At 58.5% G+C, this 25,618-nt stretch overlaps 11 non-coding genes and 2 pseudogenes across 11 annotated transcripts; all 13 read left to right on the top strand.

Annotated features, from left to right (window-relative positions):
- The first annotated feature begins 133 nt into the window (after nucleotides 1-133).
- On the top strand, nucleotides 134-252 carry LOC146580868 (5S ribosomal RNA). The gene has a single exon (XR_014891748.1). It is a non-coding gene; the product is annotated as a 5S ribosomal RNA (ribosomal RNA).
- Nucleotides 253-2,223: 1,971 nt separating this feature from the next.
- LOC146580869 (5S ribosomal RNA) lies at nucleotides 2,224-2,342 on the top strand. Its single transcript, XR_014891749.1, has one exon. It is a non-coding gene; the product is annotated as a 5S ribosomal RNA (ribosomal RNA).
- Nucleotides 2,343-4,306: 1,964 nt separating this feature from the next.
- LOC146580870 (5S ribosomal RNA) lies at nucleotides 4,307-4,425 on the top strand. The gene has a single exon (XR_014891750.1). It is a non-coding gene; the product is annotated as a 5S ribosomal RNA (ribosomal RNA).
- A 3,347-nt stretch (nucleotides 4,426-7,772) lies between these two features.
- LOC146580871 (5S ribosomal RNA) lies at nucleotides 7,773-7,891 on the top strand. Its single transcript, XR_014891981.1, has one exon. It is a non-coding gene; the product is annotated as a 5S ribosomal RNA (ribosomal RNA).
- Nucleotides 7,892-8,629: 738 nt separating this feature from the next.
- LOC146580872 (5S ribosomal RNA) lies at nucleotides 8,630-8,748 on the top strand. Its single transcript, XR_014891914.1, has one exon. It is a non-coding gene; the product is annotated as a 5S ribosomal RNA (ribosomal RNA).
- A 1,729-nt stretch (nucleotides 8,749-10,477) lies between these two features.
- LOC146580873 (5S ribosomal RNA) lies at nucleotides 10,478-10,596 on the top strand (annotated as a pseudogene).
- Nucleotides 10,597-12,843: 2,247 nt separating this feature from the next.
- Nucleotides 12,844-12,962, top strand: LOC146580874 (5S ribosomal RNA). The gene has a single exon (XR_014891751.1). It is a non-coding gene; the product is annotated as a 5S ribosomal RNA (ribosomal RNA).
- A 1,610-nt stretch (nucleotides 12,963-14,572) lies between these two features.
- LOC146580875 (5S ribosomal RNA) lies at nucleotides 14,573-14,691 on the top strand. Its single transcript, XR_014891752.1, has one exon. It is a non-coding gene; the product is annotated as a 5S ribosomal RNA (ribosomal RNA).
- Nucleotides 14,692-16,662: 1,971 nt separating this feature from the next.
- On the top strand, nucleotides 16,663-16,781 carry LOC146580876 (5S ribosomal RNA). Its single transcript, XR_014891753.1, has one exon. It is a non-coding gene; the product is annotated as a 5S ribosomal RNA (ribosomal RNA).
- Nucleotides 16,782-18,433: 1,652 nt separating this feature from the next.
- Nucleotides 18,434-18,552, top strand: LOC146580877 (5S ribosomal RNA). The gene has a single exon (XR_014891754.1). It is a non-coding gene; the product is annotated as a 5S ribosomal RNA (ribosomal RNA).
- Nucleotides 18,553-21,899: 3,347 nt separating this feature from the next.
- On the top strand, nucleotides 21,900-22,018 carry LOC146580878 (5S ribosomal RNA). The gene has a single exon (XR_014891982.1). It is a non-coding gene; the product is annotated as a 5S ribosomal RNA (ribosomal RNA).
- Nucleotides 22,019-22,756: 738 nt separating this feature from the next.
- LOC146580879 (5S ribosomal RNA) lies at nucleotides 22,757-22,875 on the top strand. Its single transcript, XR_014891915.1, has one exon. It is a non-coding gene; the product is annotated as a 5S ribosomal RNA (ribosomal RNA).
- A 1,729-nt stretch (nucleotides 22,876-24,604) lies between these two features.
- On the top strand, nucleotides 24,605-24,723 carry LOC146580880 (5S ribosomal RNA; annotated as a pseudogene).
- The last annotated feature ends 895 nt before the right edge of the window (nucleotides 24,724-25,618 follow it).

Consider the following 25,618-nt stretch of genomic DNA (forward strand, 5'->3'; position numbering starts at 1 on the left):
AACCCGGGATGGCAATTTCCTTCAGGTATTATGCAAACATGCAGGTATGGTTATAGCATTGTCTTCGTAACTTCAGGTACTTGCCACCTAATCACTTGAATCCATAAATTGAGACATTGTGCTGGAGCCAGCAGCTTACGGCCATACCACCCTGAGCACGCCCGACCTCGTCTGATCTCGGAAGCTAAGCAGGGCTGGGCTTGGTTAGTACTTGGATGGGAGACTGCCTGGGAATACCTGGTGCTGTAAGCCTTTGATTTTCATGTCATTGAACCGCTTTTGATCCAGAGAAGGGGTGTATTAAAAGACCAAAAGCAGCTGCCCATTAATGAGGGCACATTAACGACATTGCTTTTGGCTCTTTTCCAATGTCTTGTGCTGCTAGCTGATGCAACCTACACCACACAAGGGCCTGAGGGACCGGCTGGGGCCACTTACACCACATCAGGGCCTGTGGCTCTGGCTGAGGCCACTTTCACCACACCAGGGCCTGTGGCTGCTGGCTGAGGCCACCTACACCACACCAGGGCATTAGTTGCTATTGAGGCCAATTACACCACACCAGGGTCTGTGGCTCTTGCTCAGGCCACTTACACCACACCAGGGCCTGTGGCTCTTGCTCAGGCCACTTACACCACACCAGGGCCTGTGGCTGCTGGCTGAGGCCACCTACACCACACCAGGGCATTAGTTGCTCTTGCTCAGGCCACTTACACCACACCAGGGCCTGTGGCACTGGCTGAGGCCACTTACACCACACCAGGGCCTGTGGCTGCTGGCTGAGGCCACTTACACCACACCAGGGCCTGTGGCTGCTGGCTGAGGCCACTTACACCACACCAGGGCCTGTGGCTGCTGGCTGAGGCCACCTACACCACACCAGGGCCTGTGGCTGCTGGCTGAGGCGACTTACACCACACCAGGGCCCTTTTGCTGCTGGCTGAGGCCACTTACACCACACCAGTGCCTGTGGCTTCCGGCTGAGGCGACTTACACCACACCAGGGCCTGTGGCTGCTGGCTGATGCCACCTACACCACACCAGGGCCTGAGTGACCGGCTGGGGCCACTTACACCACATCAGGGCCTGTGGCTGCTGGCTGAGGCCAGTTACACCACACCAGAGCCTGTGGCTGCTGGCTGAAGCCACTTACACCACACCAGGGCCTTAGTTGCTATTGAGGCCACTTACACCACACCAGGGCCTGTGGCTGCTGGCTGAGGCCACCTACACCACACCAGGGCCCTTTTGCTGCTGGCTGAGGCCACTTACACCACACCAGTGCCTGTGGCTTCTGGCTGAGGCCACTTACACCACACCAGGGCCTGTGGCTGCTGGCTGAGGCCACTTACACCACACCAGGGCCTGTGGCTCTTGCTCAGGCCACTCACATCACACCAGGCACTGCGCTTCTGGCCGAGGCCATCTTCACCAAACCAGGCCCTGTGGTTCTTGCTCAGGCCACTTACACCACACCAGGGCCTTATTTGCTATTGAGGCCACTTACACCACACCAGGGCCTGTGGCACTTGCTCAGGCCACTTACACCACACCAGGGCCTGTGGCACTTGCTCAGGCCACTTACACCACACCAGGGCCTGTGGCTGCTGGCTGAGGCCACTTACACCACACCAGGGCCTGTGGCTCTTGCTCAGGCCACTTACACCACACCAGGGCCTGTGGCTGCTGGCTGAGGCCACTTACACCACACCAGGGCCTGTGGCTGCTGGCTGAGGCCACCTACACCACACCAGGGCCTGTGGCTGCTGGCTGAGGCCACCTACACCACACCAGGGCCTGTGGCTGCTGGCTGAGGCCACTTACACCACACCAGTGCCTGTGGCTTCTGGCTGAGGCGACTTACACCACACCAGGGCCTGTGGCTGCTGGCTGAGGCCACTTACACCACACCAAGGCCTGTGGCTCTTGCTCAGGCCACTCACATCACACCAGGCCCTGCGCTTCTGGCCGAGGCCATCTTCACCAAACCAGGCCCTGTGCTCCTTACTGTGGCCATGTACAACACACCAGGCCCTGTGCTGGTTCCTGAGGCCATCTTCAACAATCCAGGGCCTGTGCTGTTGGATAAATGCCAAACTGAGCCTTTGGGTTAGGGTATTATGCAAACATGCAGGTATGGTTATAGCATTGTCTTCGTAACTTCAGGTACTTGCCACCTAATCACTTGAATCCATAAATTGAGACATTGTGCTGGAGCCAGCAGCTTACGGCCATACCACCCTGAGCACGCCCGACCTCGTCTGATCTCGGAAGCTAAGCAGGGCTGGGCTTGGTTAGTACTTGGATGGGAGACTGCCTGGGAATACCTGGTGCTGTAAGCCTTTGATTTTCATGTCATTGAACCGCTTTTGATCCAGAGAAGGGGTGTATTAAAAGACCAAAAGCAGCTGCCCATTAATGAGGGCACATTAACGACACTGCTTTTGGCTCTTTTCCAATGTCTTGTGCTGCTAGCTGATGCAACCTACACCACACAAGGGCCTGAGTGACCGGCTGGGGCCACTTACACCACATCAGGGCCTGTGGCTGCTGGCTGAGGCCACCTACACCACACCAGGGCATTAGTTGCTATTGAGGCCAATTACACCACACCAGGGTCTGTGGCTCTTGCTCAGGCCACTTACACCACACCAGGGCCTGTGGCTCTTGCTCAGGCCACTTACACCACACCAGGGCCTGTGGCTGCTGGCTGAGGCCACCTACACCACACCAGGGCATTAGTTGCTATTGAGGCCAATTACACCACACCAGGGTCTGTGGCTCTTGCTCAGGCCACTTACACCACACCAGGGCCTGTGGCTCTTGCTCAGGCCACTTACACCACACCAGGGCCTGTGGCTGCTGGCTGAGGCCACCTACACCACACCAGGGCATTAGTTGCTATTGAGGCCAATTACACCACACCAGGGTCTGTGGCTCTTGCTCAGGCCACTTACACCACACCAGGGCCTGTGGCTCTTGCTCAGGCCACTTACACCACACCAGGGCCTGTGGCACTGGCTGAGGCCACTTACACCACACCAGGGCCTGTGGCTGCTGGCTGAGGCCACTTACACCACACCAGGGCCTGTGGCTGCTGGCTGAGGCCACTTACACCACACCAGGGCCTGTGGCTCTTGCTCAGGCCACTTACACCACACCAGGGCCTGTGGCACTGGCTGAGGCCACTTACACCACACCAGGGCCTGTGGCTGCTGGCTGAGGCCACTTACACCACACCAGGGCCTGTGGCTGCTGGCTGAGGCCACTTACACCACACCAGGGCCTGTGGCTCTTGCTCAGGCCACTTACACCACACCAGGGCCTGTGGCTGCTGGCTTAGGCCACCTACACCACACGAGGGCCTTAGTTGCTATTGAGGCCAATTACACCACACAAGGGCCTGTGGCTGCTGGCTGAGGCCACCTACACCACACCAGGGCCTGTGGCTGCTGGCTGAGGCCACTTACACCACACCAGGGCCCTTTTGCTGCTGGCTGAGGCCACTTACACCACACCAGTGCCTGTGGCTTCTGGCTGAGGCGACTTACACCACACCAGGGCCTGTGGCTGCTGGCTGAGGCCACTTACACCACACCAGGGCCTGTGGCTGCTGGCTGAGGCCACCTACACCACACCAGGGCATTAGTTGCTATTGAGGCCAATTACACCACACCAGGGTCTGTGGCTCTTGCTCAGGCCACTTACACCACACCAGGGCCTGTGGCTCTTGCTCAGGCCACTTACACCACACCAGGGCCTGTGGCTGCTGGCTGAGGCCACTTACACCACACCAGGGCCTGTGGCTGCTGGCTGAGGCCACCTACACCACACCAGGCCCTGTGGCGGCTGGCTGAGGCCACCTACACCACACCAGGGCCTGTGGCTGCTGGCTGAGGCCACTTACACCACACCAGTGCCTGTGGCTTCTGGCTGAGGCGACTTACACCACACCAGGGCCTGTGGCTGCTGGCTGAGGCCACTTACACCACACCAAGGCCTGTGGCTCTTGCTCAGGCCACTCACATCACACCAGGCCCTGCGCTTCTGGCCGAGGCCATCTTCACCAAACCAGGCCCTGTGCTCCTTGCTGTGGCCATGTACAACACACCAGGCCCTGTGCTGGTTCCTGAGGCCATCTTCAACAATCCAGGGCCTGTGCTGTTGGATAAATGCCAAACTGAGCCTTTGGGTTAGGGTATTATGCAAACATGCAGGTATGGTTATAGCATTGTCTTCGTAACTTCAGGTACTTGCCACCTAATCACTTGAATCCATAAATTGAGACATTGTGCTGGAGCCAGCAGCTTACGGCCATACCACCCTGAGCACGCCCGACCTCGTCTGATCTCGGAAGCTAAGCAGGGCTGGGCTTGGTTAGTACTTGGATGGGAGACTGCCTGGGAATACCTGGTGCTGTAAGCCTTTCATTTTCATGTCATTGAACCGCTTTTGATCCAGAGAAGGGGTGTATTAAAAGACCAAAAGCAGCTGCCCATTAATGAGGGCACATTAACGACATTGCTTTTGGCTCTTTTCCAATGTCTTGTGCTGCTAGCTGATGCAACCTACACCACACAAGGGCCTGAGGGACCGGCTGGGGCCACTTACACCACATCAGGGCCTGTGGCTCTGGCTGAGGCCACTTTCACCACACCAGGGCCTGTGGCTGCTGGCTGAGGCAACCTGCACCACACCAGGGCATTAGTTGCTATTGAGGCCAATTACACCACACCAGGGTCTGTGGCTCTTGCTCAGGCCACTTACACCACACCAGGGCCTGTGGCTCTTGCTCAGGCCACTTACACCACACCAGGGCCTGTGGCTGCTGGCTGAGGCCACCTACACCACACCAGGGCATTAGTTGCTATTGAGGCCAATTACACCACACCAGGGTCTGTGGCTCTTGCTCAGGCCACTTACACCACACCAGGGCCTGTGGCTCTTGCTCAGGCCACTTACACCACACCAGGGCCTGTGGCTGCTGGCTGAGGCCACCTACACCACACCAGGGCCTGTGGCTGCTGGCTGAGGCGACTTACACCACACCAGGGCCCTTTTGCTGCTGGCTGAGGCCACTTACACCACACCAGTGCCTGTGGCTTCTGTCTGAGGCGACTTACACCACACCAGGGCCTGTGGCTGCTGGCTGAGGCCAATTACACCACACCAGGGTCTGTGGCTCTTGCTCAGGCCACTTACACCACACCAGGGCCTGTGGCACTGGCTGAGGCCACTTACACCACACCAGGGCCTGTGGCTGCTGGCTGAGGCCACTTACACCACACCAGGGCCTGTGGCTGCTGGCTGAGACCACTTACACCACACCAGGGCCTGTGGCTGCTGGCTGAGGCCACCTACACCACACCAGGGCCTGTGGCTGCTGGCTGAGGCGACTTACACCACACCAGGGCCCTTTTGCTGCTGGCTGAGGCCACTTACACCACACCAGTGCCTGTGGCTTCTGGCTGAGGCGACTTACACCACACCAGGGCCTGTGGCTGCTGGCTGATGCCACCTACACCACACCAGGGCCTGAGTGACCGGCTGGGGCCACTTACACCACATCAGGGCCTGTGGCTGCTGGCTGAGGCCAGTTACACCACACCAGAGCCTGTGGCTGCTGGCTGAAGCCACTTACACCACACCAGGGCCTTAGTTGCTATTGAGGCCACTTACACCACACCAGGGCCTGTGGCTGCTGGCTGAGGCCACCTACACCACACCAGGGCCCTTTTGCTGCTGGCTGAGGCCACTTACACCACACCAGTGCCTGTGGTTTCTGGCTGAGGCCACTTACACCACACCAGGGCCTGTGGCTGCTGGCTGAGGCCACTTACACCACACCAGGGCCTGTGGCTCTTGCTCAGGCCACTGACATCACACCAGGCCCTGCGCTTCTGGCCGAGGCCATCTTCACCAAACCAGGCCCTGTGGTTCTTGCTCAGGCCACTTACACCACACCAGGGCCTTATTTGCTATTGAGGCCACTTACACCACACCAGGGCCTGTGGCACTTGCTCAGGCCACTTACACCACACCAGGGCCTGTGGCACTTGCTCAGGCCACTTACACCACACCAGGGCCTGTGGCTGCTGGCTGAGGCCACTTACACCACACCAGGGTCTGTGGCTCTTGCTCAGGCCAATTACACCACACCAGGGCCTGTGGCTGCTGGCTGAGGCCACTTACACCACACCAGGGCCTGTGGCTGCTGGCTGAGGCCATCTACACCACACCAGGGCCTGTGGCTGCTGGCTGAGGCCACTTACACCACACCAGGGCCCTTTTGCTGCTGGCTGAGGCCACTTACACCACACCAGTGCCTGTGGCTTCTGGCTGAGGCGACTTACACCACACCAGGGCCTGTGGCTCTTGCTCAGGCCACTCACATCACACCAGGCCCTGTGGCTCTGGCCGAGGCCATCTTCACCAAACCAGGCCCTGTGGCTCTTGCTCAGGCCACTTACACCACACCAGGGCCTGTGGCTCTGGCTTAGGCCACTTACACCACACCAGGGCCTGTGGCTGCTGGCTGAGGCCACCTACACCACACCAGGGCCTTAGTTGCTATTGAGGCCAATTACACCACACCAGGGTCTGTGGCTCTTGCTCAGGCCACTTACACCACACCAGGGCCTGTGGCACTGGCTGAGGCCACTTACACCACACCAGGGCCTGTGGCACTGGCTGAGGCCACTTACACCACACCAGGGCCTGTGGCACTGGCTGAGGCCACTTACACCACACCAGGGCCTGTGGCTGCTGGCTTAGGCCACCTACACCACACCAGGGCCTTAGTTGCTATTGAGGCCAATTACACCACACAAGGGCCTGTGGCTGCTGGCTGAGGCCACCTACACCACACCAGGGCCTTAGTTGCTATTGAGGCCACTTACACCACACCAGGGCCTGTGGCTGCTGGCTGAGGCCACCTACACCACACCAGGGCCCTTTTGCTGCTGGCTGAGGCCACTTACACCACACCAGTGCCTGTGGCTTCTGGCTGAGGCCACTTACACCACACCAGGGCCTGTGGCTGCTGGCTGAGGCCACTTACACCACACCAGGGCCTGTGGCTCTTGCTCAGGCCACTCACATCACACCAGGCCCTGCGCTTCTGGCCGAGGCCATCTTCACCAAACCAGGCCCTGTGGTTCTTGCTCAGGCCACTTACACCACACCAGGGCCTTATTTGCTATTGAGGCCACTTACACCACACCAGGGTCTGTGGCACTTGCTCAGGCCACTTACACCACACCAGGGCCTGTGGCACTTGCTCAGGCCACTTACACCACACCAGGGCCTGTGGCTGCTGGCTGAGGCCACTTACACCACACCAGGGCTTGTGGCTCTTGCTCAGGCCACTTACACCACACCAGGGCCTGTGGCACTGGCTGAGGCCACTTAGACCACACCAGGGCCTGTGGCTGCTGGCAGAGGCCACTCACACCACACCAGGGCCTGTGGCTGCTAGCTGAGGCCACTTACACCAAACCAGGGCCTGTGGCTGCTTGCTGAGGCCATCTTCACCAAACCAGGCCCTGTGCTGCTTGCTGTGGCCATGTAAAACACACCAGGTCCTGTGCTGGTTCTTGAGGCCATCTTCAACAATCCAGGGCCTGTGCTGTTGGATAAATGCCAAACTGAGCCTTTTGGTTAGGGTATTATGCAAACATGCAGGTATGGTTATAGGATTGTCTTCGTAACTTCAGGTACTTGCCACCTAATCACTTGAATCCATAAATTGAGACATTGTGCTGGGGCCAGCAGCTTACGGCCATACCACCCTGAGCACGCCTGACCTCGTCTGATCTCGGAAGCTAAGCAGGGCTGGGCTTGGTTAGTACTTGGATGGGAGACTGCCTGGGAATACCTGGTGCTGTAAGCCTTTCATTTTCATGTCATTGAACCGCTTTTGATCCAGAGAAGGGGTGTATTAAAAGACCAGAAGCAGCTCCCCATTAATGAGGGCACATTAACGACATTGCTTTTGGCTGTTTTCCAATGTCTTGTGCTGCTAGCTGATGCCACCTACACCACACCAGGGTCTGAGTGACCGGCTGGGGCCACTTACACCACACCAGGGCCTGTGGCTCCTGGCTGAGGCCACCTACACCACACCGGGGCCTTAGTTGCTATTGAGGCCAATTACACCACACCAGGGTATGTGGCTCTTGCTCAGGCCACTTACACCACACCAGGGCCTTAGTTGCTATTGAGGCCACTTACACCACACCAGGGCCTGTGGCTGCTGGCTGAGGCCACCTACACCACACCAGGGCCTTAGTTGCTATTGAGGCCAATTACACCACACCAGGGTATGTGGCTCTTGCTCAGGCCACTCACATCACACCAGGCCCTGCTCTTCTGGCCGAGGCCATCTTCACCAAACCAGGCCCTGTGCTGCTAGCTGTGGCCATGTACAACACACCAGGCCCTGTGCTGGTTCCTGAGGCCATCTTCAACAATCCAGGGCCTGTGCTGTTGGATAAATGCTAAACTGAGCCTTTGGGTTAGGGTATTATGCAAACATGCAGGTATGGTTATAGGATTGTCTTCGTAACTTCAGGTACTTGCCACCTAATCACTTGAATCCATAAATTGAGTCATTGTGCTGGGGCCAGCAGCTTATGGCCATACCACCCTGAGCACGCCCGACCTCGTCTGATCTCGGAAGCTAAGCAGGGCTGGGCTTGGTTAGTACTTGGATGGGAGACTGCCTGGGAATACCTGGTGCTGTAAGCCTTTCATTTTCATGTCATTGAACCGCTTTTGATCCAGAGAAGGGGTGTATTAAAAGACCAAAAGCAGCTGCCCATTAATGAGGGCACATTAACGACACTGCTTTTGGCTCTTTTCCAATGTCTTGTGCTGCTAGCTGATGCAACCTACACCACACAAGGGCCTGAGTGACCGGCTGGGGCCACTTACACCACATCAGGGCCTGTGGCTGCTGGCTGAGGCCACCTACACCACACCAGGGCATTAGTTGCTATTGAGGCCAATTACACCACACCAGGGTCTGTGGCTCTTGCTCAGGCCACTTACACCACACCAGGGCCTGTGGCTCTTGCTCAGGCCACTTACACCACACCAGGGCCTGTGGCTGCTGGCTGAGGCCACCTACACCACACCAGGGCATTAGTTGCTATTGAGGCCAATTACACCACACCAGGGTCTGTGGCTCTTGCTCAGGCCACTTACACCACACCAGGGCCTGTGGCTCTTGCTCAGGCCACTTACACCACACCAGGGCCTGTGGCACTGGCTGAGGCCACTTACACCACACCAGGGCCTGTGGCTGCTGGCTGAGGCCACTTACACCACACCAGGGCCTGTGGCTGCTGGCTGAGGCCACTTACACCACACCAGGGCCTGTGGCTCTTGCTCAGGCCACTTACACCACACCAGGGCCTGTGGCACTGGCTGAGGCCACTTACACCACACCAGGGCCTGTGGCTGCTGGCTTAGGCCACCTACACCACACCAGGGCCTTAGTTGCTATTGAGGCCAATTACACCACACAAGGGCCTGTGGCTGCTGGCTGAGGCCACCTACACCACACCAGGGCCTGTGGCTGCTGGCTGAGGCCACTTACACCACACCAGGGCCCTTTTGCTGCTGGCTGAGGCCACTTACACCACACCAGTGCCTGTGGCTTCTGGCTGAGGCGACTTACACCACACCAGGGCCTGTGGCTGCTGGCTGAGGCCACTTACACCACACCAGGGCCTGTGGCTGCTGGCTGAGGCCACTTACACCACACCAGGGCCTGTGGCTGCTGGCTGAGGCCACCTACACCACACCAGGGCATTAGTTGCTATTGAGGCCAATTACACCACACCAGGGTCTGTGGCTCTTGCTCAGGCCACTTACACCACACCAGGGCCTGTGGCTCTTGCTCAGGCCACTTACACCACACCAGGGCCTGTGGCTGCTGGCTGAGGCCACTTACACCACACCAGGGCCTGTGGCTGCTGGCTGAGGCCACCTACACCACACCAGGCCCTGTTGCGGCTGGCTGAGGCCACCTACACCACACCAGGGCCTGTGGCTGCTGGCTGAGGCCACTTACACCACACCAGTGCCTGTGGCTTCTGGCTGAGGCGACTTACACCACACCAGGGCCTGTGGCTGCTGGCTGAGGCCACTTACACCACACCAAGGCCTGTGGCTCTTGCTCAGGCCACTCACATCACACCAGGCCCTGCGCTTCTGGCCGAGGCCATCTTCACCAAACCAGGCCCTGTGCGCCTTGCTGTGGCCATGTACAACACACCAGGCCCTGTGCTGGTTCCTGAGGCCATCTTCAACAATCCAGGGCCTGTGCTGTTGGATAAATGCCAAACTGAGCCTTTGGGTTAGGGTATTATGCAAACATGCAGGTATGGTTATAGCATTGTCTTCGTAACTTCAGGTACTTGCCACCTAATCACTTGAATCCATAAATTGAGACATTGTGCTGGAGCCAGCAGCTTACGGCCATACCACCCTGAGCACGCCCGACCTCGTCTGATCTCGGAAGCTAAGCAGGGCTGGGCTTGGTTAGTACTTGGATGGGAGACTGCCTGGTAATACCTGGTGCTGTAAGCCTTTGATTTTCATGTCATTGAACCGCTTTTGATCCAGAGAAGGGGTGTATTAAAAGACCAAAAGCAGCTGCCCATTAATGAGGGCACATTAACGACATTGCTTTTGGCTCTTTTCCAATGTCTTGTGCTGCTAGCTGATGCAACCTACACCACACAAGGGCCTGAGGGACCGGCTGGGGCCACTTACACCACATCAGGGCCTGTGGCTCTGGCTGAGGCCACTTTCACCACACCAGGGCCTGTGGCTGCTGGCTGAGGCCACCTACACCACACCAGGGCATTAGTTGCTATTGAGGCCAATTACACCACACCAGGGTCTGTGGCTCTTGCTCAGGCCACTTACACCACACCAGGGCATGTGGCTCTTGCTCAGGCCACTTACACCACACCAGGGCCTGTGGCTGCTGGCTGAGGCCACCTACACCACACCAGGGCATTAGTTGCTATTGAGGCCAATTACACCACACCAGGGTCTGTGGCTCTTGCTCAGGCCACTTACACCACACCAGGGCCTGTGGCTCTTGCTCAGGCCACTTACACCACACCAGGGCCTGTGGCTGCTGGCTGAGGCCACCTACACCACACCAGGGCCTGTGGCTGCTGGCTGAGGCGACTTACACCACACCAGGGCCCTTTTGCTGCTGGCTGAGGCCACTTACACCACACCAGTGCCTGTGGCTTCTGTCTGAGGCGACTTACACCACACCAGGGCCTGTGGCTGCTGGCTGAGGCCACTTACACCACACCAGGGCCTGTGGCACTGGCTGAGGCCACTTACACCACACCAGGGCCTGTGGCTGCTGGCTGAGGCCACTTACACCACACCAGGGCCTGTGGCTGCTGGCTGAGGCCACTTACACCACACCAGGGCCTGTGGCTGCTGGCTGAGGCCACCTACACCACACCAGGGCCTGTGGCTGCTGGCTGAGGCGACTTACACCACACCAGGGCCCTTTTGCTGCTGGCTGAGGCCACTTACACCACACCAGTGCCTGTGGCTTCTGGCTGAGGCGACTTACACCACACCAGGGCCTGTGGCTGCTGGCTGATGCCACCTACACCACACCAGGGCCTGAGTGACCGGCTGGGGCCACTTACACCACATCAGGGCCTGTGGCTGCTGGCTGAGGCCAGTTACACCACACCAGAGCCTGTGGCTGCTGGCTGAAGCCACTTACACCACACCAGGGCCTTAGTTGCTATTGAGGCCACTTACACCACACCAGGGCCTGTGGCTGCTGGCTGAGGCCACCTACACCACACCAGGGCCCTTTTGCTGCTGGCTGAGGCCACTTACACCACACCAGTGCCTGTGGATTCTGGCTGAGGCCACTTACACCACACCAGGGCCTGTGGCTGCTGGCTGAGGCCACTTACACCACACCAGGGCCTGTGGCTCTTGCTCAGGCCACTCACATCACACCAGGCCCTGCGCTTCTGGCCGAGGCCATCTTCACCAAACCAGGCCCTGTGGTTCTTGCTCAGGCCACTTACACCACACCAGGGCCTTATTTGCTATTGAGGCCACTTACACCACACCAGGGCCTGTGGCACTTGCTCAGGCCACTTACACCACACCAGGGCCTGTGGCACTTGCTCAGGCCACTTACACCACACCAGGGCCTGTGGCTGCTGGCTGAGGCCACTTACACCACACCAGGGCCTGTGGCTCTTGCTCAGGCCACTTACACCACACCAGGGCCTGTGGCTGCTGGCTGAGGCCACTTACACCACACCAGGGCCTGTGGCTGCTGGCTGAGGCCACCTACACAACACCAGGGCCTGTGGCTGCTGGCTGAGGCCACCTACACCACACCAGGGCCTGTGGCTGCTGGCTGAGGCCACTTACACCACACCAGTGCCTGTGGCTTCTGGCTGAGGCGACTTACACCACACCAGGGCCTGTGGCTGCTGGCTGAGGCCACTTACACCACACCAAGGCCTGTGGCTCTTGCTCAGGCCACTCACATCACACCAGGCCCTGCGCTTCTGGCCGAGGCCATCTTCACCAAACCAGGCCCTGTGCTCCTTGCTGTGGCCATGTACAACACACCAGGCCCTGTGCTGGTTCCTGAGGCCATCTTCAACAATCCAGGGCCTGTGCTGTTGGATAAATGCCAAACTGAGCCTTTGGGTTAGGGTATTATGCAAACATGCAGGTATGGTTATAGCATTGTCTTCGTAACTTCAGGTACTTGCCACCTAATCACTTGAATCCATAAATTGAGACATTGTGCTGGAGCCAGCAGCTTACGGCCATACCACCCTGAGCACGCCCGACCTCGTCTGATCTCGGAAGCTAAGCAGGGCTGGGCTTGGTTAGTACTTGGATGGGAGACTGCCTGGGAATACCTGGTGCTGTAAGCCTTTGATTTTCATGTCATTGAACCGCTTTTGATCCAGAGAAGGGGTGAATTAAAAGACCAAAAGCAGCTGCCCATTAATGAGGGCACATTAACGACACTGCTTTTGGCTCTTTTCCAATGTCTTGTGCTGCTAGCTGATGCAACCTACACCACACAAGGGCCTGAGTGACCGGCTGGGGCCACTTACACCACATCAGGGCCTGTGGCTGCTGGCTGAGGCCACCTACACCACACCAGGGCATTAGTTGCTATTGAGGCCAATTACACCACACCAGGGTCTGTGGCTCTTGCTCAGGCCACTTACACCACACCAGGGCCTGTGGCTGCTGGCTGAGGCCACCTACACCACACCAGGGCATTAGTTGCTATTGAGGCCAATTACACCACACCAGGGTCTGTGGCTCTTGCTCAGGCCACTTACACCACACCAGGGCCTGTGGCTCTTGCTCAGGCCACTTACACCACACCAGGGCCTGTGGCACTGGCTGAGGCCACTTACACCACACCAGGGCCTGTGGCTGCTGGCTGAGGCCACTTACACCACACCAGGGCCTGTGGCTGCTGGCTGAGGCCACTTACACCACACCAGGGCCTGTGGCTCTTGCTCAGGCCACTTACACCACACCAGGGCCTGTGGCACTGGCTGAGGCCACTTACACCACACCAGGGCCTGTGGCTGCTGGCTTAGGCCACCTACACCACACCAGGGCCTTAGTTGCTATTGAGGCCAATTACACCACACAAGGGCCTGTGGCTGCTGGCTGAGGCCACCTACACCACACCAGGGCCTGTGGCTGCTGGCTGAGGCCACTTACACCACACCAGGGCCCTTTTGCTGCTGGCTGAGGCCACTTACACCACACCAGGGCCTGTGGCTGCTGGCTGAGGCCACTTACACCACACCAGGGCCTGTGGCTGCTGGCTGAGGCCACCTACACCACACCAGGGCATTAGTTGCTATTGAGGCCAATTACACCACACCAGGGTCTGTGGCTCTTGCTCAGGCCACTTACACCACACCAGGGCCTGTGGCTCTTGCTCAGGCCACTTACACCACACCAGGGCCTGTGGCTGCTGGCTGAGGCCACTTACACCACACCAGGGCCTGTGGCTGCTGGCTGAGGCCACCTACACCACACCAGGCCCTGTGGCGGCTGGCTGAGGCCACCTACACCACACCAGGGCCTGTGGCTGCTGGCTGAGGCCACTTACACCACACCAGTGCCTGTGGCTTCTGGCTGAGGCGACTTACACCACACCAGGGCCTGTGGCTGCTGGCTGAGGCCACTTACACCACACCAAGGCCTGTGGCTCTTGCTCAGGCCACTCACATCACACCAGGCCCTGCGCTTCTGGCCGAGGCCATCTTCACCAAACCAGGCCCTGTGCTCCTTGCTGTGGCCATGTACAACACACCAGGCCCTGTGCTGGTTCCTGAGGCCATCTTCAACAATCCAGGGCCTGTGCTGTTGGATAAATGCCAAACTGAGCCTTTGGGTTAGGGTATTATGCAAACATGCAGGTATGGTTATAGCATTGTCTTCGTAACTTCAGGTACTTGCCACCTAATCACTTGAATCCATAAATTGAGACATTGTGCTGGAGCCAGCAGCTTACGGCCATACCACCCTGAGCACGCCCGACCTCGTCTGATCTCGGAAGCTAAGCAGGGCTGGGCTTGGTTAGTACTTGGATGGGAGACTGCCTGGGAATACCTGGTGCTGTAAGCCTTTGATTTTCATGTCATTGAACCGCTTTTGATCCAGAGAAGGGGTGTATTAAAAGACCAAAAGCAGCTGCCCATTAATGAGGGCACATTAACGACATTGCTTTTGGCTCTTTTCCAATGTCTTGTGCTGCTAGCTGATGCAACCTACACCACACAAGGGCCTGAGGGACCGGCTGGGGCCACTTACACCACATCAGGGCCTGTGGCTCTGGCTGAGGCCACTTTCACCACACCAGGGCCTGTGGCTGCTGGCTGAGGCCACCTACACCACACCAGGGCATTAGTTGCTATTGAGGCCAATTACACCACACCAGGGTCTGTGGCTCTTGCTCAGGCCACTTACACCACACCAGGGCCTGTGGCTCTTGCTCAGGCCACTTACACCACACCAGGGCCTGTGGCTGCTGGCTGAGGCCACCTACACCACACCAGGGCATTAGTTGCTCTTGCTCAGGCCACTTACACCACACCAGGGCCTGTGGCACTGGCTGAGGCCACTTACACCACACCAGGGCCTGTGGCTGCTGGCTGAGGCCACTTACACCACACCAGGGCCTGTGGCTGCTGGCTGAGGCCACTTACACCACACCAGGGCCTGTGGCTGCTGGCTGAGGCCACCTACACCACACCAGGGCCTGTGGCTGCTGGCTGAGGCGACTTACACCACACCAGGGCCCTTTTGCTGCTGGCTGAGGCCACTTACACCACACCAGTGCCTGTGGCTTCCGGCTGAGGCGACTTACACCACACCAGGGCCTGTGGCTGCTGGCTGATGCCACCTACACCACACCAGGGCCTGAGTGACCGGCTGGGGCCACTTACACCACATCAGGGCCTGTGGCTGCTGGCTGAGGCCAGTTACACCACACCAGAGCCTGTGGCTGCTGGCTGAAGCCACTTACACCACACCAGGGCCTTAGTTGCTATTGAGGCCACTTACACCACACCAGGGCCTGTGGCTGCTGGCTGAGGCCACCTACACCACACCAGGGCCCTTTTGCTGCTGGCTGAGGCCACTTACACCACACCAGTGCCTGTGGCTTCTGGCTGAGGCCACTTACACCACACCAGGGCCTGTGGCTGCTGGCTGAGGCCACTTACACCACACCAGGGCCTGTGGCTCTTGCTCAGGCCACTCACATCACACCAGGCACTGCGCTTCTGGCCGAGGCCATCTTCACCAAACCAGGCCCTGTGGTTCTTGCTCAGGCCACTTACACCACACCAGGGCCTTATTTGCTATTGAGGCCACTTACACCACACCAGGGCCTGTGGCACTTGCTCAGGCCACTTACACCACACCAGGGCCTGTGGCACTTGCTCAGGCCACTTACACCACACCAGGGCCTGTGGCTGCTGGCTGAGGCCACTTACACCACACCAGGGCCTGTGGCTCTTGCTCAGGCCACTTACACCACACCAGGGCCTGTGGCTGCTGGCTGAGGCCACTTACACCACACCAGGGCCTGTGGCTGCTGGCTGAGGCCACCTACACCACACCAGGGCCTGTGGCTGCTGGCTGAGGCCACCTACACCACACCAGGGCCTGTGGCTGCTGGCTGAGGCCACTTACACCACACCAGTGCCTGTGGCTTCTGGCTGAGGCGACTTACACCACACCAGGGCCTGTGGCTGCTGGCTGAGGCCACTTACACCACACCAAGGCCTGTGGCTCTTGCTCAGGCCACTCACATCACACCAGGCCCTGCGCTTCTGGCCGAGGCCATCTTCACCAAACCAGGCCCTGTGCTCCTTACTGTGGCCATGTACAACACACCAGGCCCTGTGCTGGTTCCTGAGGCCATCTTCAACAATCCAGGGCCTGTGCTGTTGGATAAATGCCAAACTGAGCCTTTGGGTTAGGGTATTATGCAAACATGCAGGTATGGTTATAGCATTGTCTTCGTAACTTCAGGTACTTGCCACCTAATCACTTGAATCCATAAATTGAGACATTGTGCTGGAGCCAGCAGCTTACGGCCATACCACCCTGAGCACGCCCGACCTCGTCTGATCTCGGAAGCTAAGCAGGGCTGGGCTTGGTTAGTACTTGGATGGGAGACTGCCTGGGAATACCTGGTGCTGTAAGCCTTTGATTTTCATGTCATTGAACCGCTTTTGATCCAGAGAAGGGGTGTATTAAAAGACCAAAAGCAGCTGCCCATTAATGAGGGCACATTAACGACACTGCTTTTGGCTCTTTTCCAATGTCTTGTGCTGCTAGCTGATGCAACCTACACCACACAAGGGCCTGAGTGACCGGCTGGGGCCACTTACACCACATCAGGGCCTGTGGCTGCTGGCTGAGGCCACCTACACCACACCAGGGCATTAGTTGCTATTGAGGCCAATTACACCACACCAGGGTCTGTGGCTCTTGCTCAGGCCACTTACACCACACCAGGGCCTGTGGCTCTTGCTCAGGCCACTTACACCACACCAGGGCCTGTGGCACTGGCTGAGGCCACTTACACCACACCAGGGCCTGTGGCTGCTGGCTGAGGCCACTTACACCACACCAGGGCCTGTGGCTGCTGGCTGAGGCCACTTACACCACACCAGGGCCTGTGGCTCTTGCTCAGGCCACTTACACCACACCAGGGCCTGTGGCACTGGCTGAGGCCACTTACACCACACCAGGGCCTGTGGCTGCTGGCTGAGGCCACTTACACCACACCAGGGCCTGTGGCTGCTGGCTGAGGCCACTTACACCAGACCAGGGCCTGTGGCTCTTGCTCAGGCCACTTACACCACACCAGGGCCTGTGGCTGCTGGCTTAGGCCACCTACACCACACGAGGGCCTTAGTTGCTATTGAGGCCAATTACACCACACAAGGGCCTGTGGCTGCTGGCTGAGGCCACCTACACCACACCAGGGCCTGTGGCTGCTGGCTGAGGCCACTTACACCACACCAGGGCCCTTTTGCTGCTGGCTGAGGCCACTTACACCACACCAGTGCCTGTGGCTTCTGGCTGAGGCGACTTACACCACACCAGGGCCTGTGGCTGCTGGCTGAGGCCACTTACACCACACCAGGGCCTGTGGCTGCTGGCTGAGGCCACCTACACCACACCAGGGCATTAGTTGCTATTGAGGCCAATTACACCACACCAGGGTCTGTGGCTCTTGCTCAGGCCACTTACACCACACCAGGGCCTGTGGCTCTTGCTCAGGCCACTTACACCACACCAGGGCCTGTGGCTGCTGGCTGAGGCCACTTACACCACACCAGGGCCTGTGGCTGCTGGCTGAGGCCACCTACACCACACCAGGCCCTGTGGCGGCTGGCTGAGGCCACCTACACCACACCAGGGCCTGTGGCTGCTGGCTGAGGCCACTTACACCACACCAGTGCCTGTGGCTTCTGGCTGAGGCGACTTACACCACACCAGGGCCTGTGGCTGCTGGCTGAGGCCACTTACACCACACCAAGGCCTGTGGCTCTTGCTCAGGCCACTCACATCACACCAGGCCCTGCGCTTCTGGCCGAGGCCATCTTCACCAAACCAGGCCCTGTGCTCCTTGCTGTGGCCATGTACAACACACCAGGCCCTGTGCTGGTTCCTGAGGCCATCTTCAACAATCCAGGGCCTGTGCTGTTGGATAAATGCCAAACTGAGCCTTTGGGTTAGGGTATTATGCAAACATGCAGGTATGGTTATAGCATTGTCTTCGTAACTTCAGGTACTTGCCACCTAATCACTTGAATCCATAAATTGAGACATTGTGCTGGCGCCAGCAGCTTACGGCCATACCACCCTGAGCACGCCCGACCTCGTCTGATCTCGGAAGCTAAGCAGGGCTGGGCTTGGTTAGTACTTGGATGGGAGACTGCCTGGGAATACCTGGTGCTGTAAGCCTTTCATTTTCATGTCATTGAACCGCTTTTGATCCAGAGAAGGGGTGTATTAAAAGACCAAAAGCAGCTGCCCATTAATGAGGGCACATTAACGACATTGCTTTTGGCTCTTTTCCAATGTCTTGTGCTGCTAGCTGATGCAACCTACACCACACAAGGGCCTGAGGGACCGGCTGGGGCCACTTACACCACATCAGGGCCTGTGGCTCTGGCTGAGGCCACTTTCACCACACCAGGGCCTGTGGCTGCTGGCTGAGGCAACCTACACCACACCAGGGCATTAGTTGCTATTGAGGCCAATTACACCACACCAGGGTCTGTGGCTCTTGCTCAGGCCACTTACACCACACCAGGGCCTGTGGCTCTTGCTCAGGCCACTTACACCACACCAGGGCCTGTGGCTGCTGGCTGAGGCCACCTACACCACACCAGGGCATTAGTTGCTATTGAGGCCAATTACACCACACCAGGGTCTGTGGCTCTTGCTCAGGCCACTTACACCACACCAGGGCCTGTGGCTCTTGCTCAGGCCACTTACACCACACCAGGGCCTGTGGCTGCTGGCTGAGGCCACCTACACCACACCAGGGCCTGTGGCTGCTGGCTGAGGCGACTTACACCACACCAGGGCCCTTTTGCTGCTGGCTGAGGCCACTTACACCACACCAGTGCCTGTGGCTTCTGTCTGAGGCGACTTACACCACACCAGGGCCTGTGGCTGCTGGCTGAGGCCAATTACACCACACCAGGGTCTGTGGCTCTTGCTCAGGCCACTTACACCACACCAGGGCCTGTGGCACTGGCTGAGGCCACTTACACCACACCAGGGCCTGTGGCTGCTGGCTGAGGCCACTTACACCACACCAGGGCCTGTGGCTGCTGGCTGAGACCACTTACACCACACCAGGGCCTGTGGCTGCTGGCTGAGGCCACCTACACCACACCAGGGCCTGTGGCTGCTGGCTGAGGCGACTTACACCACACCAGGGCCCTTTTGCTGCTGGCTGAGGCCACTTACACCACACCAGTGCCTGTGGCTTCTGGCTGAGGCGACTTACACCACACCAGGGCCTGTGGCTGCTGGCTGATGCCACCTACACCACACCAGGGCCTGAGTGACCGGCTGGGGCCACTTACACCACATCAGGGCCTGTGGCTGCTGGCTGAGGCCAGTTACACCACACCAGAGCCTGTGGCTGCTGGCTGAAGCCACTTACACCACACCAGGGCCTTAGTTGCTATTGAGGCCACTTACACCACACCAGGGCCTGTGGCTGCTGGCTGAGGCCACCTACACCACACCAGGGCCCTTTTGCTGCTGGCTGAGGCCACTTACACCACACCAGTGCCTGTGGTTTCTGGCTGAGGCCACTTACACCACACCAGGGCCTGTGGCTGCTGGCTGAGGCCACTTACACCACACCAGGGCCTGTGGCTCTTGCTCAGGCCACTGACATCACACCAGGCCCTGCGCTTCTGGCCGAGGCCATCTTCACCAAACCAGGCCCTGTGGTTCTTGCTCAGGCCACTTACACCACACCAGGGCCTTATTTGCTATTGAGGCCACTTACACCACACCAGGGCCTGTGGCACTTGCTCAGGCCACTTACACCACACCAGGGCCTGTGGCACTTGCTCAGGCCACTTACACCACACCAGGGCCTGTGGCTGCTGGCTGAGGCCACTTACACCACACCAGGGTCTGTGGCTCTTGCTCAGGCCAATTACACCACACCAGGGCCTGTGGCTGCTGGCTGAGGCCACTTACACCACACCAGGGCCTGTGGCTGCTGGCTGAGGCCATCTACACCACACCAGGGCCTGTGGCTGCTGGCTGAGGCCACTTACACCACACCAGGGCCCTTTTGCTGCTGGCTGAGGCCACTTACACCACACCAGTGCCTGTGGCTTCTGGCTGAGGCGACTTACACCACACCAGGGCCTGTGGCTCTTGCTCAGGCCACTCACATCACACCAGGCCCTGTGGCTCTGGCCGAGGCCATCTTCACCAAACCAGGCCCTGTGGCTCTTGCTCAGGCCACTTACACCACACCAGGGCCTGTGGCTCTGGCTTAGGCCACTTACACCACACCAGGGCCTGTGGCTGCTGGCTGAGGCCACCTACACCACACCAGGGCCTTAGTTGCTATTGAGGCCAATTACACCACACCAGGGTCTGTGGCTCTTGCTCAGGCCACTTACACCACACCAGGGCCTGTGGCACTGGCTGAGGCCACTTACACCACACCAGGGCCTGTGGCACTGGCTGAGGCCACTTACACCACACCAGGGCCTGTGGCACTGGCTGAGGCCACTTACACCACACCAGGGCCTGTGGCTGCTGGCTTAGGCCACCTACACCACACCAGGGCCTTAGTTGCTATTGAGGCCAATTACACCACACAAGGGCCTGTGGCTGCTGGCTGAGGCCACCTACACCACACCAGGGCCTTAGTTGCTATTGAGGCCACTTACACCACACCAGGGCCTGTGGCTGCTGGCTGAGGCCACCTACACCACACCAGGGCCCTTTTGCTGCTGGCTGAGGCCACTTACACCACACCAGTGCCTGTGGCTTCTGGCTGAGGCCACTTACACCACACCAGGGCCTGTGGCTGCTGGCTGAGGCCACTTACACCACACCAGGGCCTGTGGCTCTTGCTCAGGCCACTCACATCACACCAGGCCCTGCGCTTCTGGCCGAGGCCATCTTCACCAAACCAGGCCCTGTGGTTCTTGCTCAGGCCACTTACACCACACCAGGGCCTTATTTGCTATTGAGGCCACTTACACCACACCAGGGTCTGTGGCACTTGCTCAGGCCACTTACACCACACCAGGGCCTGTGGCACTTGCTCAGGCCACTTACACCACACCAGGGCCTGTGGCTGCTGGCTGAGGCCACTTACACCACACCAGGGCTTGTGGCTCTTGCTCAGGCCACTTACACCACACCAGGGCCTGTGGCACTGGCTGAGGCCACTTAGACCACACCAGGGCCTGTGGCTGCTGGCAGAGGCCACTCACACCACACCAGGGCCTGTGGCTGCTAGCTGAGGCCACTTACACCAAACCAGGGCCTGTGGCTGCTTGCTGAGGCCATCTTCACCAAACCAGGCCCTGTGCTGCTTGCTGTGGCCATGTAAAACACACCAGGTCCTGTGCTGGTTCTTGAGGCCATCTTCAACAATCCAGGGCCTGTGCTGTTGGATAAATGCCAAACTGAGCCTTTTGGTTAGGGTATTATGCAAACATGCAGGTATGGTTATAGGATTGTCTTCGTAACTTCAGGTACTTGCCACCTAATCACTTGAATCCATAAATTGAGACATTGTGCTGGGGCCAGCAGCTTACGGCCATACCACCCTGAGCACGCCTGACCTCGTCTGATCTCGGAAGCTAAGCAGGGCTGGGCTTGGTTAGTACTTGGATGGGAGACTGCCTGGGAATACCTGGTGCTGTAAGCCTTTCATTTTCATGTCATTGAACCGCTTTTGATCCAGAGAAGGGGTGTATTAAAAGACCAGAAGCAGCTCCCCATTAATGAGGGCACATTAACGACATTGCTTTTGGCTGTTTTCCAATGTCTTGTGCTGCTAGCTGATGCCACCTACACCACACCAGGGTCTGAGTGACCGGCTGGGGCCACTTACACCACACCAGGGCCTGTGGCTCCTGGCTGAGGCCACCTACACCACACCGGGGCCTTAGTTGCTATTGAGGCCAATTACACCACACCAGGGTATGTGGCTCTTGCTCAGGCCACTTACACCACACCAGGGCCTTAGTTGCTATTGAGGCCACTTACACCACACCAGGGCCTGTGGCTGCTGGCTGAGGCCACCTACACCACACCAGGGCCTTAGTTGCTATTGAGGCCAATTACACCACACCAGGGTATGTGGCTCTTGCTCAGGCCACTCACATCACACCAGGCCCTGCTCTTCTGGCCGAGGCCATCTTCACCAAACCAGGCCCTGTGCTGCTAGCTGTGGCCATGTACAACACACCAGGCCCTGTGCTGGTTCCTGAGGCCATCTTCAACAATCCAGGGCCTGTGCTGTTGGATAAATGCTAAACTGAGCCTTTGGGTTAGGGTATTATGCAAACATGCAGGTATGGTTATAGGATTGTCTTCGTAACTTCAGGTACTTGCCACCTAATCACTTGAATCCATAAATTGAGTCATTGTGCTGGGGCCAGCAGCTTATGGCCATACCACCCTGAGCACGCCCGACCTCGTCTGATCTCGGAAGCTAAGCAGGGCTGGGCTTGGTTAGTACTTGGATGGGAGACTGCCTGGGAATACCTGGTGCTGTAAGCCTTTCATTTTCATGTCATTGAACCGCTTTTGATCCAGAGAAGGGGTGTATTAAAAGACCAAAAGCAGCTGCCCATTAATGAGGGCACATTAACGACACTGCTTTTGGCTCTTTTCCAATGTCTTGTGCTGCTAGCTGATGCAACCTACACCACACAAGGGCCTGAGTGACCGGCTGGGGCCACTTACACCACATCAGGGCCTGTGGCTGCTGGCTGAGGCCACCTACACCACACCAGGGCATTAGTTGCTATTGAGGCCAATTACACCACACCAGGGTCTGTGGCTCTTGCTCAGGCCACTTACACCACACCAGGGCCTGTGGCTCTTGCTCAGGCCACTTACACCACACCAGGGCCTGTGGCTGCTGGCTGAGGCCACCTACACCACACCAGGGCATTAGTTGCTATTGAGGCCAATTACACCACACCAGGGTCTGTGGCTCTTGCTCAGGCCACTTACACCACACCAGGGCCTGTGGCTCTTGCTCAGGCCACTTACACCACACCAGGGCCTGTGGCACTGGCTGAGGCCACTTACACCACACCAGGGCCTGTGGCTGCTGGCTGAGGCCACTTACACCACACCAGGGCCTGTGGCTGCTGGCTGAGGCCACTTACACCACACCAGGGCCTGTGGCTCTTGCTCAGGCCACTTACACCACACCAGGGCCTGTGGCACTGGCTGAGGCCACTTACACCACACCAGGGCCTGTGGCTGCTGGCTTAGGCCACCTACACCACACCAGGGCCTTAGTTGCTATTGAGGCCAATTACACCACACAAGGGCCTGTGGCTGCTGGCTGAGGCCACCTACACCACACCAGGGCCTGTGGCTGCTGGCTGAGGCCACTTACACCACACCAGGGCCCTTTTGCTGCTGGCTGAGGCCACTTACACCACACCAGTGCCTGTGGCTTCTGGCTGAGGCGACTTACACCACACCAGGGCCTGTGGCTGCTGGCTGAGGCCACTTACACCACACCAGGGCCTGTGGCTGCTGGCTGAGGCCACTTACACCACACCAGGGCCTGTGGCTGCTGGCTGAGGCCACCTACACCACACCAGGGCATTAGTTGCTATTGAGGCCAATTACACCACACCAGGGTCTGTGGCTCTTGCTCAGGCCACTTACACCACACCAGGGCCTGTGGCTCTTGCTCAGGCCACTTACACCACACCAGGGCCTGTGGCTGCTGGCTGAGGCCACTTACACCACACCAGGGCCTGTGGCTGCTGGCTGAGGCCACCTACACCACACCAGGCCCTGTTGCGGCTGGCTGAGGCCACCTACACCACACCAGGGCCTGTGGCTGCTGGCTGAGGCCACTTACACCACACCAGTGCCTGTGGCTTCTGGCTGAGGCGACTTACACCACACCAGGGCCTGTGGCTGCTGGCTGAGGCCACTTACACCACACCAAGGCCTGTGGCTCTTGCTCAGGCCACTCACATCACACCAGGCCCTGCGCTTCTGGCCGAGGCCATCTTCACCAAACCAGGCCCTGTGCGCCTTGCTGTGGCCATGTACAACACACCAGGCCCTGTGCTGGTTCCTGAGGCCATCTTCAACAATCCAGGGCCTGTGCTGTTGGATAAATGCCAAACTGAGCCTTTGGGTTAGGGTATTATGCAAACATGCAGGTATGGTTATAGCATTGTCTTCGTAACTTCAGGTACTTGCCACCTAATCACTTGAATCCATAAATTGAGACATTGTGCTGGAGCCAGCAGCTTACGGCCATACCACCCTGAGCACGCCCGACCTCGTCTGATCTCGGAAGCTAAGCAGGGCTGGGCTTGGTTAGTACTTGGATGGGAGACTGCCTGGTAATACCTGGTGCTGTAAGCCTTTGATTTTCATGTCATTGAACCGCTTTTGATCCAGAGAAGGGGTGTATTAAAAGACCAAAAGCAGCTGCCCATTAATGAGGGCACATTAACGACATTGCTTTTGGCTCTTTTCCAATGTCTTGTGCTGCTAGCTGATGCAACCTACACCACACAAGGGCCTGAGGGACCGGCTGGGGCCACTTACACCACATCAGGGCCTGTGGCTCTGGCTGAGGCCACTTTCACCACACCAGGGCCTGTGGCTGCTGGCTGAGGCCACCTACACCACACCAGGGCATTAGTTGCTATTGAGGCCAATTACACCACACCAGGGTCTGTGGCTCTTGCTCAGGCCACTTACACCACACCAGGGCATGTGGCTCTTGCTCAGGCCACTTACACCACACCAGGGCCTGTGGCTGCTGGCTGAGGCCACCTACACCACACCAGGGCATTAGTTGCTATTGAGGCCAATTACACCACACCAGGGTCTGTGGCTCTTGCTCAGGCCACTTACACCACACCAGGGCCTGTGGCTCTTGCTCAGGCCACTTACACCACACCAGGGCCTGTGGCTGCTGGCTGAGGCCACCTACACCACACCAGGGCCTGTGGCTGCTGGCTGAGGCGACTTACACCACACCAGGGCCCTTTTGCTGCTGGCTGAGGCCACTTACACCACACCAGTGCCTGTGGCTTCTGTCTGAGGCGACTTACACCACACCAGGGCCTGTGGCTGCTGGCTGAGGCCACTTACACCACACCAGGGCCTGTGGCACTGGCTGAGGCCACTTACACCACACCAGGGCCTGTGGCTGCTGGCTGAGGCCACTTACACCACACCAGGGCCTGTGGCTGCTGGCTGAGGCCACTTACACCACACCAGGGCCTGTGGCTGCTGGCTGAGGCCACCT

The sequence above is a fragment of the Mchenga conophoros genome, linkage group LG3, assembly GCF_057382185.1.
Source record: "Mchenga conophoros isolate Kocher_MC1m ecotype Shallow Benthic linkage group LG3, M_conophoros_male_GT1.1, whole genome shotgun sequence".
NCBI lineage: Eukaryota > Metazoa > Chordata > Actinopteri > Cichliformes > Cichlidae > Mchenga > Mchenga conophoros.